Source organism: Bidens hawaiensis, unplaced genomic scaffold (genome assembly GCF_021521415.1).
Source record: "Bidens hawaiensis isolate Kalapana, Puna unplaced genomic scaffold, B.hawaiensis_p1.1 tig00028769_1, whole genome shotgun sequence".
Classification (NCBI taxonomy): Eukaryota; Viridiplantae; Streptophyta; class Magnoliopsida; order Asterales; family Asteraceae; genus Bidens; species Bidens hawaiensis.
The window spans coordinates 1-18,258 of record NW_027494716.1 but is presented as its reverse complement, the minus strand read 5'-3'; the positions used below and the strand labels follow the sequence as shown (position 1 = coordinate 18,258).

Below are 18,258 nucleotides of genomic sequence, written 5' to 3'. Positions count from 1 at the left end.
ACCCGCTAGACCTCCAATCTAAGTTAGTGCGACTAACCACGGGTGGGGCGTGTTACTCCCAAATAGTACTATTCATATCGACCACGTCTACAATAGTTAATGATCACAGATTCTAGGGGACTTTGACCGCATTATTGATTCAATCCATCTAACAAAATGAGACCGCGTTTCTACTCGTTTCCGAACAAGTGTTTCTCCATGCATTCTCCCCCAAAGTTTCAAAACAGTTTAATTAAAAAAGGGCCGTGAAACTCACGTTATTCTTGAATGTGCGCTAGATAATATATAAACCCAAGTCTCTCCTACAAGTTTCCTATAATGTGTAAGAACAATTTAGGTCTATGGTTTCATTTCCGACTCTTAAGTGTTTCATGACTGCGTTTCACCCAACTAGTTAAATGCGTTTCAAATTAATGCGACTTGGCGACCCGTTGGTGATATGTTTGAGCTTCTTTATTATATAAACCTATATAACTATTAGAATGTCGTCTTTGTGTCATAATACAATGTCGGGTTTTCATATCCGAACGTGTTTTTTTTAACATTAAAGTATATGTATTATATATTTTAATTCTAGGGACTCACTTAAGGCACATGACTCATTAAGTGTAACCATATTTTGTATTTTTTTTTCCTTGAAGTACCGTCATTTGTTAAATTTTCATAAAAAGACAATTTCATGTATTATATATTTCTCAAAGATATACGTTGATGCATAATTTTAATAACTTACAAATTTCCAATTACATATGGATTCATAATCATTATTTTAATTTTTAACTAAAGGTGCTTTCATATAAATTTAATTTGTTAAGAGAAACTTTTATACATGTTCATAGATTTTATGAAAACAAGTTTATATATCGTGGTAGTTTTAGATAGTTGATAACTTTTTGGGTGATCCTAGCCATAAATATGTTACAAAATAAGAAGTATCAGATACTCATAATGCTTTAGAGGATCGATATTAGATAGAAGATAAAAGAAACTTGAGCTCGAATCCTTTTACTGAAGATTCTTAACCCATGCTTGAACTTGTAGTATACTTAGAAGATAATGGATGGTGATGTTTTGTATTTGTTCTCGTTAGAGAGAGTGTAAGGAAATTGGCCGAGAGTGTCTATGTGTGTTTGTTTGAGTTGTGATAATATGCTTCAATGATCAAAGTCCGTATTTTATATTTAGATATGGTCATGGGAGTAGTAATAAAATAATCCAAATACAAGATGGAGGTTGAGTGAAATTTTGGTTAAAATAAAACAAAAGTGATGGTTTGTGTTTCTACTGCCAACACAGTGTAAATGAGTGGAGTAGGTAATTTGATGGATTTGTGAATGTTAATATTGAATTTCATAATGGTGTGGTCATATTATATATCTTTGACTATATGGCATGAATTTTATCTAGACATTTTAACGTTTGTATTCACATGTTTTAACAAGGTGTAGGTTTAATTTTGTTGAAATGAAGATATTTTAATGGTTTCTCCATTTTTTAAGTTGATGATGAATATAATGTCATACCCAAATAAAAAGAAACAATGATGATGTACAAGGTATATGAGTTTAGTTGGTGGGGTTGGTATATAAAGGGAATGATAAGGTCATGATATGATAAGTATTATCTTTTCTTTTGTTTAATTCTTCACTCAACCACACTAAAACAATGTGATGGAGGATGGTTCGGATAGGCCATTTATAGTGGTAGCGGCGGCTACATACGAAGGCGACATGGTGTCGGGTGTTCGTTGGGTTCATGATCCAATCGCGTATACAAGTGTGTGCACATATATGCATATATTTGTCGGCTTTTTTTTTATCTTATCTTATTATTATTATTATTATTATTATTTTCTTTTCTTTTTTTTAGTTCAATTTATAATGCCTTTATAATTTGCAAGCCTTTGTTTAACTACTAGTTTTTGTAAATGTAATGAACTGACGTATACTTATTATATAATTCACATATTCATATGTATATATTTGTTTGTCTAATGCGTATAAATATTCTCGTATACTTTTCGATACGAGACGTGCTTTTATTTTCTATAAAGACTAAGCATATTTATAGTTCGTGCCTTATGGACTAGTGATTCGTTTTACGTATTCGAAATATTTTATCACCAACGTTTGTGTGTGTTGGACAGACTAATGTGTGACTCGGTAATCCTCCAACGATCACCAATACAATACATATTATGCGGACTTTTAGACGCAGAAGATAACTAAATTACTTATAATTAATCTTACCGTGAATACTTTTTATTTAATTATTATTTAATGTCGTATGGATAATAACACTGTTTGACGGGGTGTCACACCGCGAGTGAACAAAAAAATGCCATTAAAAAGCAAGTAGCAAAGGACTTTTGATGAGTGGGTAAAAGAGCCCGTTTTTAGTGTCTAATATCATGCATTTTAGTTGTTTATCCATATCAAACATAATTACTTTAATTGGTTTTATGTGTATAGGTATTCAAAGCTTAAAAGAGCTAATTTAAAGCGTTCAATGTGGTGAATAATCATGTTATAGATGAAGGAAGGTGACCCGGGGATTGGAACGGCTCACGTGCATCAAGAAAACGAAAATCAAAGCATTCGACTACAAGGCAGACCATAGGCAGAGTAGCTGAGCCGTAAGTGAAGATTGACCATCGTAAACTACGGTTAGGTGTAGCTTACGGCCATCTGGACGTGTAAAATCGGCTTTTTAAATTCAAGAGTATTTAAGGTCCGATTTCACATTAGGTCGTATCCTCTTCATACCCTCGTAGCTTTGGACGCAGTGGGAACTATTCTTCATCAAACCAACACTTCTCGATCATCATATATTCCATGAATTCTAGATCCAGCCAACAATCGAGCTAATCATGATGTAGAGGCAAGACTAAACCTTTTGTGACCACTTCAGGTGTAAGGTTTTGTATGAACTAATAATTTTGCGATTTCTATCTCAGTGTGTGGATTGAGTTTTGATTAAGCATTCGTTTAATTGAACCTTTACGTCTATTTGAGTTGATTAAACATTGTTTTTTGGGATTCCCGTTTATCATCAATTGATTGGTTTGTGTTTATCAACATTTAGGATTAAGTTCTTATAGTTATTGAATTGTTTACCTTTGATCATTGATTTTTAAGGAGTTTTATAATAATGAACAGGTAATTAGGTAGACTGAGTAGTTGTGTTAATTCGTCGGTTTAGGTTCTGTGAATCATCATGATCAAATTGCGGTGCCTAGTAATTACTTATCAATCTAAACGGATGAGTCATGTCTATGTGATTATCCATCTAATAGAAGTTATCATTGTTCAGTTCATTGCATTACATGAACTATGAAGTGTTGTCACCGTTTTCTCTAATAGTTTACAACCAAATCAAACCATAAATTGTTTCACGTCGTTTGTCCATCCTAGCATAATTAATTAGTAACAATAAACATGAATTACAATTTCTACTGATACGCTATGCAGACGACCTTACTTACTCGTACTAGTTATATGTGATTAAATATTAATTACTTTGTTTCTTTTTTATTCGAGCACGACATTATATCAACTTTAGCCCATGAGAAATGTAAGAGTTATATATATAATAAAAATCCATTTTTTTATTCCACAATTATCTTCTTATTCTGTTAGTACTTAAAATGTAAAGTTGATAACAAGAAAAATTATGAAAATTTTGTGCGTTTTGGCTATTGTTTTGTTTGGTAGCGCTTGGTTTCACCCTCTGCTCCATGACTCCATGTCTCCATGAGCAGATACACCCAGGCTCGTGCTCGAATCCAGGGTGCATCAAAAATTTTTTTTTTTTTCACTTAGAAAACAAATCCGATCTATCACCAAAAACAATGTTATTCCATCGTCCTCATCAATAAAATAACTTTTACAAAAACTTTCTACTAATGGAGGTGATGATTGATAAATCGCTGACGAGTCGCTTCTTTACTTCGAGAAACCTTAAATTTGATGTTGATAACGATTGAATTCGTGTTGGTTAGTTGCCGTAACTCATGTTTTTTTTTAAATATGTTAATTTGTTGTCTTTTGGCGATAGAGGATTGACGAGTCGCTTCATGTTATACTTCGAAAAATCTTAAATTTGCCGTCGATACCGACTGAATTCGTGTTGGTTAGTCGCTGTAACTCGCGTTTTTTCAAATATGTTAATTTGTTGTCTCTTGGCGATAGAGGATTGATTCTTTATTGAGTTCCAGTGCCGTGACCAGATATCAGCTAACTTCGCGTCAACTTAAAGCCACAATGCTCGGATTTTACTAACCGACTACACGTCTTTTTGAATATATTTTCTTTGCAAGTGTTAGCATTGTTCTCTATACATAAATTATTTTATTATTTGAGTTTATTGTCGTGACCGTAACAAAACGAGTAGGGTAAGCGAGCATTATGAAGGGGTTGTGGAACTCAAGCTTGGTAAATGGTATCTGACCTTTGACAACGAATTAACTACCGGTGGAATATAAAAAATATATAAATAAACACCTCTTTTTAAATATAAATGTTGCGACGGCACATCGACAAAATTAGTAGGTATGAGTTATTTTATTATTTGAGTTTATTGTCGTGACCGTAACAAAAATAACTCATACCTACTAATTTTATCGATGTGCCGTCGCAACATTTATATTTAAAAAGAGGTGTTTATTTATATATTTTTTATATTCCACCGGTAGTTAATTCGTTGTCAAAGGTCAGATACCATTTACCAAGCTTGAGTTCCACAACCCCTTCATAATGCTCGCTTACCCTACTCGCATGACCCAGACCGATGTGCCAAGGAGTACTCACTAGCTCCGTTAGATGGCGAGTTGAGTGCCCCCCTCCCCTAAAAAGAGTGTGGGTTTTGTTTTAAACAAATTGGTTAACTTATTATATTATACATAAGATAAAAAGCGATGCTTCGTGTCGTAATTCTTTTTTGAATTATGGGATTTTTTTCTTTCCATTTTAACTATCTTATTTCTATTTGTTTTTTTTTACATACATTAATTTGGCGATATTATTACTTGGGTTTAAATTCAATACCCTAACATACCTAACCGATACTGACTGAATTTGCGTACACTTGCCCGGGTTTTAACAAACAAATAAACATCGTTTTAAATATGCTTTTTTTTTGTTTGTATCATAAGCAACACGAGTACCGCTACTATTCTGGCCATAAACTAATTAACTTGTTGGGTTTAGTGATCGTTCTGTAACTAGCCTAGCTGATAGCAAACGAATTCGTGTCGCTTTGATGAAAACCTATTGGTATGCTGATACTATGTTTGAGCGTTTACATATTTATTTTTATATTTAGTTCCGGTGTCGTAACAAACTTAACGTTACCGATCGAATTCGCATCACTGCACTGCCGCAACATGACGGGTTTATTACCTAGTTTAAATTAAAAGTTAAAAATATAAAAAGTCATAATTGACTAATTAAACCCATTATCCAAAAACACAACTCTTTTACAACATGTATTGATTTCGGCTCTTCAATTATAAGCCGTTGCATTGCACTCCAAGTCTCCAACCCCTCATGACTAAAACCAGCAACAACATACAATCTTTAAAAAGAAAAGCTCAATTCTAAGGTAGCGTTTGATATGTAATAATGATAGGGGGAATTAAATCATTCATTACATGGGAATGAAAAAAGTGATGTTTGGTTGCTCAATGGAATGGAATCATCCATTACACATGAAATCTCATTCCATTAAAACCATTTATTTCCATCCCTCTACTTTTTTTTTCATTCCATTCCTACTTCACCGTACTTTCTCAACAACACCACCACTACCATCTCCACCACCAACACCGCCACCACCACCACCTTACCATCAGCGCCACCGCCGCCACCATCATTGCTCTAACCACCGCAACTATTGTCACCGTCTCCGTCTGGCCATCATCGCCACCACGACCAATGTCGCTGCCTGACCACCACCACTTAATCGCACCACCGTTGGCGCCATCCTTCTATCGCCATCACTATCAATACTACCATCGCTTGACAACCGTCACCGCCACCACCACAACCATCAGCCATGTCGCCTGACCGCCACCACCGTCGCCATTGTATTTTTTTTATTTGTTTTGGAAAAAAATATTATTTTAAGATATGAGTGCTTTTATTATTTCTATTTCATTCCTACAATTTTTTTGGATACCAAACAACATAAAGTAATAATTTATTTCATTTCTATAAGTTAACCAAACAAAACAAAGGAATGGTAATGATCCATTTCATTCTCTTGTTTATTTCATTTGTTCTCCTATTCAATTCCCCTTTCATTTCATTACCTCCAACAAAACATGATATATAAGACAGTATATGTTGGTTAGTCATGCTTATTGTTGGTTCATAGACCAACTTCTTCTTTAAAAGCATTTATTTTGGTAAAAAGATATTCCCACATTATGTTTTATTTTTATAAAAGTATCCATACCCATAAATCAATTCAAATCTTCAGCTCATTGTCATATCATACTCTAATTATTTCTTTAAAAAATCCCTACTTTTTACTCCATCCATAAACTAATAAAAACATCCACCTCATCTTTCACATCATTACCTACTTTTACTATTATTTAATATTAATAAATTACTTTTACAATACATTAATTTTATAATATTAATATTTAAAATTACTTTAAAAATATTTAATATTACAATACATTAATTTTATAATAATATTATTATTTAATATTACCATCAATTTGCATCAAAACACTAAGGGGGTGTTTGGTACAGAGAATTAGGGGGTGAGAAATGGAAATGGAAACAATTCTCTTGTTTGTTTACGAAAGAAAGAGGTGAGAAATGGAAATAAACCATTTCCATTTCCCTGATTTCTTTTCTCTAAAAAAGGCGGAGAAATCATTTCTCAAGGGTTTCATTTCTCACTTCCATTCACTTCCTTTTCACTTCTATCACCAGCTTCCTCCTTCAGAGCACCGCAACCCAAAACAAGGTATGGTTCAAATTTCCGATTAACAGATCCATAAGCATTCTATCTATATATATCAGCTTCCTTTTCACTTTATGTGCGATGTGATGGTCGTTTGTCGCCCCTGTTTGCCTACTGTTGTCGGGTTCAATTTCTGAACCCTAGGTGACGGTGGTGTGGTGGCCTGGTTAGGGTTTTTGATGTAAAGCCCCGTGATCGTCGGTCCGGTACTATTTCTGAACCCTCGTGCGTCCTTCGTTCAAAACCCTAATCGTCGGTCCGGTACTATTTGGGATCTAATTCAACATCTTTCTATTTATTATCTTTCGTCTAGCATATGATTGTGTGTTTGATTAGCTTATGAATTAGGTTTTTGTTTTCATATTCTTCTAATTTGATGGCTGATCTCTTTAATTTGTGGTTATTGTTTGATGTATCGACTGCTATTACTGATTATGCTCATTATTGGATACTAATTTAGGGCTTTCTGTGATTATCATTAATTCATTGTTTTTTTAATTACATGAAGCAGAAATGGGATATTAATTAGGCAAATTGAAATTATTAAAGATGTTTATAATAGAATAATATTATTGATATGCCTGTGTTCTTTTGATCTCGCAATCGAAGCTCTTTAAGTATTATTTGATCATGTTTTCTATGATACTTGCAATTAAAAGCTTGCATATAGAGTTATTTGAGTATTATAATGGAAAATGCTGTTATTTGCAACCGTTCAAAGATAGAATTATGTTATGTCATTACCAAACTGACAACTTTATTGAAAGATAGAATTGAGTTTTTGGGCTCCACTATAACCTTTGTGAATGATGTTGCAGGGTTATTGATAGCCAGTCACCAAATGGTAGCCCAGGAAGACCAATATCAGCTGATATGCATGCATTTTCAGAGTCTGTTAAATCTAAGTTTTCTGCTGCTTCAGCCAGGTATGCCAATTGATTTTGTTTTCTCCTGCAGACAGAATAACACTTTATATGTTAACTAGTTTATTAACCTGAGGCTATTAGAAATGAAAACCTCCATTACTTTTATGTCTAGCGATATTATGCCAGCAATTGAATAAAGAAACAGATGTAAAGTGTTTTAACTTTTTTTAATTGTTTCATAATAGAAGAGTGTAGATATAAATTATCTTGTGAAATTCAATATTTTTATATAATGTGTTTTTTCATATGTAATCAAATAAATACATATACAATAAAAATGGGAATATAAATAACAATAGGTAAAGGGTTAACTGGAAACTTTTAGTAGACGCCGTGTTTATTTTAATTTGTTGTATATAAAGATTTATTCTGTTAGTCTGAGATGGTTTGGCCGTCTTGCAGATACAAGGAATCTATTTCAAAAGGCACTCAGGGTTTAAAAGCAAAATTACTTGCTAAAAACAGTTCAGTTAAAGAATTAAGCAAAGGAGTTCAGAGAGAAATGAGTGCAGGAATGGCTGGAGTTGCTAGAATATTTGAACGGTTGGATCCAACTTTAAAAAGAAATAATGATGGAACTAACTTAAACTTTTTCAAAGGAAAAAATACTCAAAATAATTCCGCTGAAACTCCTACGGATGTCGGTTCGAATGGAGAAACTATGCATCTCTAAGTTGCTTTTGGGTGCCCGGAGCTTTTCAGGTTAGCCATATCGCACCGTACTATTATTTTAATAAAAAGTTTTAAAACATCATGTTTTCTAGACTGCAATCCAACCCAAACTGTTAAAAGTAAACCTGTGAAGATTGTCATTCCTACTGAATGAACACGTAGATCTTTACTTCTAGTTGCTCTTAGAAACATTAAACGTTCGGCCGTGAACCACAATCCGACAGACATTTTTGTTATGTTTTCTTTGCAGTGTCACCGGGGAAAGAAAGTTGATAATAGCAAAGTGACGTATACTGAACAAATCTGCCATAGCCTTAATGGTTGGTTTGTTTGCGTCCTGCAATAACTACATTTGGCATTGTTCTAAGTTGACTTGTGTTCTAAAAAACATTGGCTTTATATGTAAGACTATAACTTTTATGTCTTTGTTTAAGATTACTTAGACAAGGTGGCGGTGAAGAGATGGAAAGAGATTTGTTATGAAGTATGTTGTGTATGGTTGAAGTATGTTGTGTATGTGAATTGGTTTTAACTATGGTTGATGTTTTTTGCTTAAAAACTATGTTTTGTATGTGAATTGGTTTGATCAATGCATATTTTGGTTGGAATTTATGCATCTTTTTATATGTTTTTTTATTTATTAATAAATATTTGTTATGAAAAAAATACTTGTGCTAATGATAAAGTTGATATAATTCTCTGTTTATTTTCTATGTACCAAACAAGAGAAATGATTCTCAGCTATATTTCTCTACTGAAATCTCTGTACTACCAAACAGAACAGTCAATTCTCATTCTCCAGACCAATTCCCTTTCTCTGCAATTCCATTTCTCTATTCCATTTCTCTACAATTCCATTCTCTGTACCAAACACCCCCTAAAACTACTTGAGATGGATGGCAAACTTATGGTGGATCACACCCAACCCACCATCTTGTTTCACCATAACAGAACCACCTGCTCATCGCCTTCGAATTCCCCAAATCAACGGTTGCCTTACAGTAAAAAACCCACCTACCCACCGCCTCTGTCTTCCCCAAATCCCCCACCACCCCTATCGGTTTGTCACCACGAGCATCTCCACCGGTATATTTTTTGAAAATTGTTGAAGTGGAGCGAGGTTTTGATTGTTGCCGGCTGGGTGACCCCAACAACGCCAGGGCGGTGATTGCCGCCGGCACCGCCCGCCCGCCATGTCATCAATTTATTGTATTTTATTTGATGGTGGGCCAATTTCAAACTCCATCACAAATGTTTGTATTCTCAAACAAACACCCATCCCTCCGTTTTCCTCCACCGGTAAAACTAGCCGCTCGCCCGTTTGCTCCGGTCCACGTCAACACAAACCTCTCTTTTTTTATCCCGATGGAAATGCTCTAGCCAAGTAAATTATTAAATATAAGTTAAAAACTTATATTATTTAGACGTAAAGGTAAATTTAAAACTGCCACCAAGTACTAGTCGAGTGAGCCAATACGAATGAGTTGCTATTAGCTAAGTTTACAAATGTTATATAGTTATTATATAACAAATTTAGGTTGAAAACGTATCGTATTTAAAATGTAAAGGTTAAAGTGAGATTAGAAAAAAAAATAAAAAAAAATTGAATACACATGGACCACTAAGGAGTAAGGACTAGCCAAATGATCTATATGTACTGGAGGGTTATAAAATTATTGTGATATTCAACACCTGGTGTCACGTCAGCAGAGGTGTGATTTTTATTTTAGGGGTGTAGTAATGATGCAGCCCATCAATCACACACACATATATATGTGTGTATATATTACACAAATATACTAATATAATAATAATATCCAAACAAAAAACACCAGACGACAAATCTATGACCCCCTATCTCCCACTTATTGACCGCCGGGGGGGGGGGGTGTTTTCTCCACATATCGCCCAATTGTGGGAAGCTTGTCGCCCCAATACACTTAGACTAAGGATATGAATTAATTAATTAAGTTTATATTTTTTTTTATCTTTCATGCTAATTGTTGGTTCGTGAACTATATTTTCTTTAACAACATTTATTATAGTCCACAAGATATTGCCACATTTTGTTGTATGTTCATCGTGCGAAGAATAATTAATTTATAGGTTAAAAACAAATATCTATATTATATATAATAGATGAGAGGAGGGCAAATCAAGACGCTTTATATTAAGGGATTTACAAATAAAATTGCACATGGTATAACTTGAATTAGGACAAAAAAGTCATAGTAACATTAAAACTAATATAGTTACGATATTGCCTCATCAACTATAATTAACATTTGTAAATTTAAAGAATATTTACAACAATTACCTTTAATCATTTACTTATATCCTATTTTAATTTTCACTTATAACCTAATTATGCCCATGATTTTTTAACGTTAATAGCTTTTTCATATTTTAATATATTTTTTTTAAATTACACCATTAAAACGAGCATATTTTTATCTTTAATTTGAGTATAGTATTTCTATAGTTTTTATTCGGTTAAAAAAACAACATTTTACGTACGCAGGGGTGTTTGCGGTCTACTTTTGATGGTTTTAAATTAAACCGTGGGCCACATCGGTAGTAACGGTTTTTTTGTCATCAAAAACCAAAACATAATCTTTAAAAATTGAAAGCAATCGGCCAAAAGTTAAAGAAAAAAAAATTAACTGTGAAATTAAACCGAAGACTGGTTTGAACAATTTTATGGTTTCAAACCGAACAATAAACACTCATAAACTTATTACGTGATTATCAAGGTTTACGTTTTCCGCTGCATGACGCGAATACCCGTCTAGTATTATATAAAATATAACATTGACATTAAAACTTAAAAAAATATATTTGAAAGTATGGAAACCATAAATGTTAAAGAAAATATAGTTAATTAATTTAATTTATGTTTTATCTTATTTTATTTTAAAGTTTTTGTTTTTATCTTCATTAGTTAATTAATTAAATTTATATTCTTATTTTTCATGCTTATTGTTGATTCGGTAACTACATTTTCTTTAAAAACATTTATTATGTTCCACAAGATATTATAAAATTAGGGGGCTAGGGTCACTCCTGACTCTAAAGAAGCTCCGCCAACAAATATTTTATAGTATTTTTGTAATGCAACAAATAATCAATTTATATGTTAAAATAGTATATTATATAAAGTGTAACTGTGACATTCAAACTTAAAAGAAATATATGAAAGTATGGGACATAAATGTTGTTAAAGAAAATATAGTTAATTAATTTAATTTATGTTTTTTATCTTATTTTATTTTAACATTTTTATTTTTATCTTTATTAGTTAATTAATTAAGTTTATATTTTTTTTTATTTTTCATACTTATTGTTGGTTCGTGAACAACATTTTCTTTAAGAACATTTATTGTGGTCCGTAGGATATTGTGACATGTTGTATTTTTGTCATGCAACAAATAATCATTTTATAGGTTGAAAATATAATATAATATATATTATATAAGATATAAGGTATTACAGTGATATTAAAATTTAAAAAAATATATATGAAAGTATGGGACATAAATGCTGTTAAAGAAAAGATAGTTAATTAATTTAATTTATGTTTTTATCTTATTTTAAACTTTTTGTTTTTATCTTCATTAGTTAATTAATTAAATTTATATTTTTATCTTTCATGCTTATTGTTGGTTCGTTAACTACATTTTCTTTAAACATTTATTATGGTCCACAAGATATTGTAAAATCAAGAGGACCAGGGCCACCTCTAGCGCTAACGAAGCTTCGCCATGGACATTTTACTGTATTTGTCATGCAACAAATAATCAATTTATAGGTTAAAAACCTATATTATATAAAGTATAACAGCGACATAAAAACTTAAACAAATATAAGAAAGTATGGGGATCATGAATGTTTTTAAAGAAAACATAGTTAATTAATTTCATTTATGTTTTTATCTTATTTTATTTTAACATTTTTGTTTTTATCTTCATTAGTTAATTAATTAAGTTAACATTTTTATTTTTCATGTTTATTGTTGGTGCGTGAACAACATTTTCTTTAAAAACATTTATTATGGTCCATACTCCATAGGATGTTATTGCTTTTGTATTTATAGATTGAAAACATATATTATTGAAGGTATAACCGTATAACAATACAATGACATTAAAACTTATAATAATATATGAAAATATGTGGACCATAAACGTTAAGAAAATATAGTTAATTAATTTAATTTATGTTTGTATCTTATTTTGTTTTAAAATTTTGTTTTTATCTTCATTAGTCGTGGTTATTGTTGGCACCTTTTTCTTTAAGAGCATTTATTATGGTCAAAAAGATATCGCAAAGTCCTCTCAATATTTAGTTTCATTTCTCTTTCGCTAACAAACAATCAATCTATATCTTAAAATTATTTAATTCGTCAAAATACTTTGTCAACAAAGCAATATATCTTTTACTTGAATGTAATTAATTACTATTCTTATCAACTACTTTTAAATAAATTACTAATCACTATAAATGGTATCCTCGTATTCGCATTAGACTTTAAAAACTTAGCTTCTAATTCATATAAAATTCGACTTTGGTTTTCCATTCTATTAGGCAGGTGAAGAAACACTAACCGGACCCCGGGCAGATTACGGGTAATCTGGGGGTTAGATAGATTTTTCCCACGAGGGGTTAGACCCAGAAAAGATGGTTCTTCTGATAACCTGCAAAACAGACACCGTGAGCTTGTCACTGAGAAGGGGGGGGGGTTCCTCCTTGTGACCACCCTCCGGCGTGAGAATCAGACTAGATTGCTCTTTAAATATAAATGTATATTAAGAGATTGCTAGAGCAGATATCAGGTATAATATGATAAGATATGTTAAGATGAGATGATCATACCATTTGTGGTATTTATAGCCGAAGGTAGGTTTCCAAGGAGGTGTGGCCTGCTGAATAGTATTCCTGTTCTACCAACAGTGGCCTACGCACGTGCCATGCTGGTAGTTGGTGGGTAGGCAGCGGCTGATAGTGACCAGGCCTGCTGTGTACTATTCCTTTTCCACCAACTGCCGGCTATGCACGTGGTATGACAGGAGTTGGTGAGTAGGCAGCGGCTAATAGTGACATACAGTACAGGAGCATGCTGCTCGCCATACTGTTGTCAATAAGCTGTCGTATCTTTAGTCAGATCTTTTGCCCATACCTCGTCAGGTACAGTACAGAAGATCTTCCCGTATCGTACGGACTGGCTTATTTGGGCGGGAGTATTCCCCCTCCCGCCCTTGTGCGGGATTGTTCCCGGCTTTGCTCATTCCTTCAGGTGACACTGAGTGATTGAGAGCTAAATGCCTTGTGCGTGTAGCCTTGCTGCGCGGGTGGCCTTCCCTGATGGCTTGTATCCGCAACTGCGGGAACAGGCAGAGTCCTTCACCATTGGGAGGCATTTCCTGCGGGAACAGCTTGCGTACTGCGCGTAAGGACGTCACGTCTCTGAGCATGGTTGGTCCTGCGGATCCAGTTGGTTTCTGCGCAGACGTCCCTCTTCAAGGTGAGTCTTGCGGGTCCAACTGGGCTCTGCTGGGACCTACCTCTTCAAGTCCCCCCAGTCCAATGTTCTTCTCATGAGTGTTTAATAAAGTGAGGTGAACTTTTGGACTTAAGCAAAGGGTTTTGAAAAGGGTTTTTTAAGGTTTTCCATGGGGATTCTTCCCGCGGAAGTCCTTGTCACTTGCAGAAATTCCCGACTTTCCTGCTTGATCTTTGGGTATGATGCGGGTAGGTCTGTAACCTCCTCGCAAGTCAGGAGCGTTGAGTCCCACTTGTGTGGATTCTCCATGAGGTTTTGGTAGTTTTGAACATAGTGATCAATTATGTTAAAACCACCAATTCCATCCTGGAGCTTCAAACAACGTAGTTCTCGACGTTCCCGCTATGCGGGGATGTTATTTCCGTTTCCGCAAGCATTACCCAGAAGATCCTTCTTGGTTTCAATTCCCTGCGGAGCGCTAGGTATGTGAAGGGTTTTGCCTTAACACTGTACCCGCGCTCGTCTTACGGTTACTTTACTTCCAAGGTATTCCTGGCGTCCATTCCCTGTGGGTGCTAGGTATGTGAAGGGTTTTGCCTTAACACTGTACCCGCATCCGTCTTACGGTTACTTGGTTGCCAAGTTATTCTTGGCTTCAATTCCCTGCGGGTGCTAGGTATGTGAAGGGTTTTGCCTTAACACTGTACCCGCATCCGTCTTACGGTTACTTGGTTGCCAAGTTATTCTTGGCTTCAATTCCCTGTGGGTGCTAGGTATGTGAAGGGTTTTGCCTTAACACTGTACCCGCATCCGTCTTACGGTTACTTGGTTGCCAAGTTATTCTTGGCTTCAATTCCCTGCGGGTGCTAGGTATGTGAAGGGTTTTGCCTTAACACTGTACCCGCATCCGTCTTACGGTTACTTGGTTGCCAAGTTACTCTTGGCTTCAATTCCCTGCGGGTGCTAGGTATGTGAAGGGTTTTGCCTTAACACTGTACCCGCATCCGTCTTACGGTTACTTGGTTGCCAAGTTAAGGGGTATTTTCCCGCTTACTTTTGAATCTTTGAATTTTGAAATTCGAAGAGTTGGTGAAAGGATAAGAACAGTCCAAACCTCTGAAACGTCGTGCGACGGTTTCTTCTGACTGTGTCAGGACGTGCAGGAAGTTATGGTGACGTGACAGTACATGGTCATTCCAGACGCTTTTTCAGGCGCGTGGGCGCGATTTTTCGGGCGCGTGGCCGTGAAATTAATGGTACGCGTCCTGTCAACAGCTGTTGCCAGCTTGCTTTTTGCCACGTGTCATAGTTTCATTGCACCTTCGATTTCTCTCTCTTCCGCATTAAATTCATCGCATTAATTGCGATTAGTATATAAAGGGGGAGAGGGTTCTTTGTAATCCACACTTTCACTCTTCTCATCTTCAGAACGATTTCCGGCGAATACTCATCTTTCAGTCGAGCATTCTCTTGAAATCGTTTTCTTCTTTCTTTTGCAAGATGTCGTCTCGTGATCTCGAATCTACAGCCGATGACAAGAGTACTGCTGGCGAGTGCCAGTGTGCTCTGCCTGTCGATCTGTATCAGTACGTCGTCAGGAAGTTCATGCTCGAGTCTCTCGAGCCTGAGTTTCCTGAACCCCATCAGACGGTGTACGATGCCCCCAGAGGCAAGATCGGGGTATATGCTGCATTCTTTGTTTATGGGAATCTTAGGTTCCCATTGACAAAGTTTGTTTACCGTGTCCTTAAGAGGCACGGTGTGCACCTGACCGAGGTGCATCCAATGGCGATTGCCAAGATTCGCCATTTCGAGTGGGTGTGCCGGATACTGGGCATTGAGCCCTTCGTCGACCGCCTGATGACCTTCTACTCCTGGAGGTGCATCCAGGGGTGGTACACGTTGATAACCCGGATTAAGGGTTTGAAGATTTGCGCAACCGAGCGCAGTCTTCGCTCGTGGAAGCGGGAGTTCTTCTACATCTCTGCTCGCGCCATCCCCCTTGCCATGAAATTTAAGAACGGGCAAGCCCTTCCCAGCCTTCACGCCTCCAATTACCAGGAGGCGGAATGGTTTGCGAAGATATCCCGAGTCCAATCTCCGGTTTACCGGTTTGCGGAGTCCGGGATGGTGATGCTGGGGATGAGCCGGGTGTGGAAGGATGCGGATGCGCAGAAGATCCCAATCGTCCTTGAATACGGTTCGAACTCTGTTCCTTACGGTATGCTTTGTTTCTCTTTGTTAATTTAGAATTTCTTCTAATCTTCTTTCCTGTTTATTTCAGAGGGGAACGACTTGCAGTCGCTCATGTACCCGCGGGAGGCTGACGGTCCCGCTCGGATGGGTACTCGCGCTTTAGACGAGAACGAGTTGCCCATCCTAGAATAAACGGCGGATCGGTTCGTGGAGGTCTACCCGCTAGGCCACGAGATCCTTAGCGCCAGGCGGCCAGGTAAGGCGCTATTCGACCCTCGACCCCTCAATGTTGAAACCTCTGCTGGAATTCCTCTAATCGTATGTTCTGATGAGGAATCCGCAGATGGTCCTCCGTTGGTGCGGAAGAAGAAGGCTGCCGGCGGGAAGGGGAAGGAGAAGGTGGCCTCCACTGCCGATCCGGTGCCTCGGTCTGACTCGGAGACCGAGAGCGAAGAGGTGGCGGGGAATCCCGGTGGTGATAAGACCACCATTCCGGAGGCTGTGACAACTGTCACCGAAGAGCCCAGGATGACAATGGTGAGCGGCGTGAAGAGGCCGGCTCCATCGGGTTCATCCCCGCCTGTCCGTACATTTAGGCTCAAGAAAACCCGTAAGTACAAACTTCCTTTATCTTTAACTTCATAGTTTTCCATCATTAATGCTTATCTTCTTTGTGCAGGCGTGGATGTTGACGCATTCCAGGGTGGAGCGCAGAGTATCCCTCCGCCTATGACGGTAGGCTTGGTCAGCCTACCTGAGGCGACGACCCAGGCGCCTGCGCCTGCTTCCGCTGGTTCAGTTGCTCACTCCTTTGAGCCGACTGTTCCAGCTGTGATGACGTCACCGCCGGCTGTGAGTGCTATTTTTACCGCATCTTTCACCGAGCCGGCGGTTACTTTTGCTGCGGATTACGCAGCGGCGACCGCGGCGGCTTCTATCGTGCCTCCGTCATCGGCAACGACGGCCGAAACCTTCAGGTATGCATGGGGCTTATCGCCAACCTCTGCCTCCTTCCCATCTGCCTGACCTCTTGGATGGATTTCCCTTGGGTTCAGGTGATGGGTTTGGCGGCTATCGGCCTGTTATTGACCCTACAGGTGCGTAGGGTTCTTTTGGCCCATTATATATATATATATATATATATATATATATTTTTTTTATATCATCTTTTCCTAACTGCTTTTTGTTTTTTGCAGTGTCGGATTCCAATGAAGTGTATGTTCCACGATGGAACATTCGCCGAGGAACAACCCTTCGCACCCCTGTGGAGTGCGTGGAGTGGGCTCGTCACGCTGCTCCCAGTGGTGCGTTGGGGGAAGCCATGGCTAGCTACCAGGAGGGTAGGCTAACCAATGAGCTTCGGGTTCTCCTGGCCCGGATGCAGCCGCGCGTCGAGCTGCTTTGTCGTGAAAACGACAAGTTAAAAGCAGCTCGCATTAAAGAAGTAGCTAAGGCGCGGGCTGTCCGGGAGGAGAACCAAAGGCTTACCGCAGCTGCTGCGGAAAAGGAGAAGGCATTCAAGGCCCTCGAGGTTGAAGTTCAGGCCCGGCTCGAGGCCCGTTCCAAGGCTGCCCAAGCTGTTAATGAACAGCTTCGGCTGGCTAAGGAAACTGCAAGGAACGCAACCGAGAGGGCCACCAAGGCTGAAGCTGTTGCTGAGCCTCTACGCGTGGAGAATGAAGAGCTTAAAGCCAAATTAGAGGCTCTCCAGCAGGCTCATGATGCCTTGGCGATGGAAGACGCCAAAAAGCTCCAGGAGATCTTGGACCAGAGGGGGGTGCTTGACCATACTGAGCGGAAGCTAAAGGGCGTCGAAGAGGCTGCGGCTAAAGAAGTGTTGCTTGCCAACCTCAACAAGAGTGAAGCCGAACGCGCCCGTAACGAAGCTCAAGCTGCTCTCCAAGAAGCTCTGGTTGCCAAGGAATAGCTTCTTCGAGAAGCGTTGTCTCAGGTATGCTTTTCATGTCTTTACGCTTTTCTTTGTAG

At 37.4% G+C, this 18,258-nt stretch overlaps 1 long non-coding RNA gene across 1 annotated transcript; it reads left to right on the top strand.

Moving 5' to 3' along the window:
• Positions 1–7,772: 7,772 nt before the first annotated feature.
• Positions 7,773–9,049, top strand: LOC143577699 (uncharacterized). Its single transcript, XR_013143148.1, has 3 exons — positions 7,773–7,904; positions 8,307–8,606; positions 8,827–9,049. It is a non-coding gene; the product is annotated as an uncharacterized LOC143577699 (long non-coding RNA).
• The last annotated feature ends 9,209 nt before the right edge of the window (positions 9,050–18,258 follow it).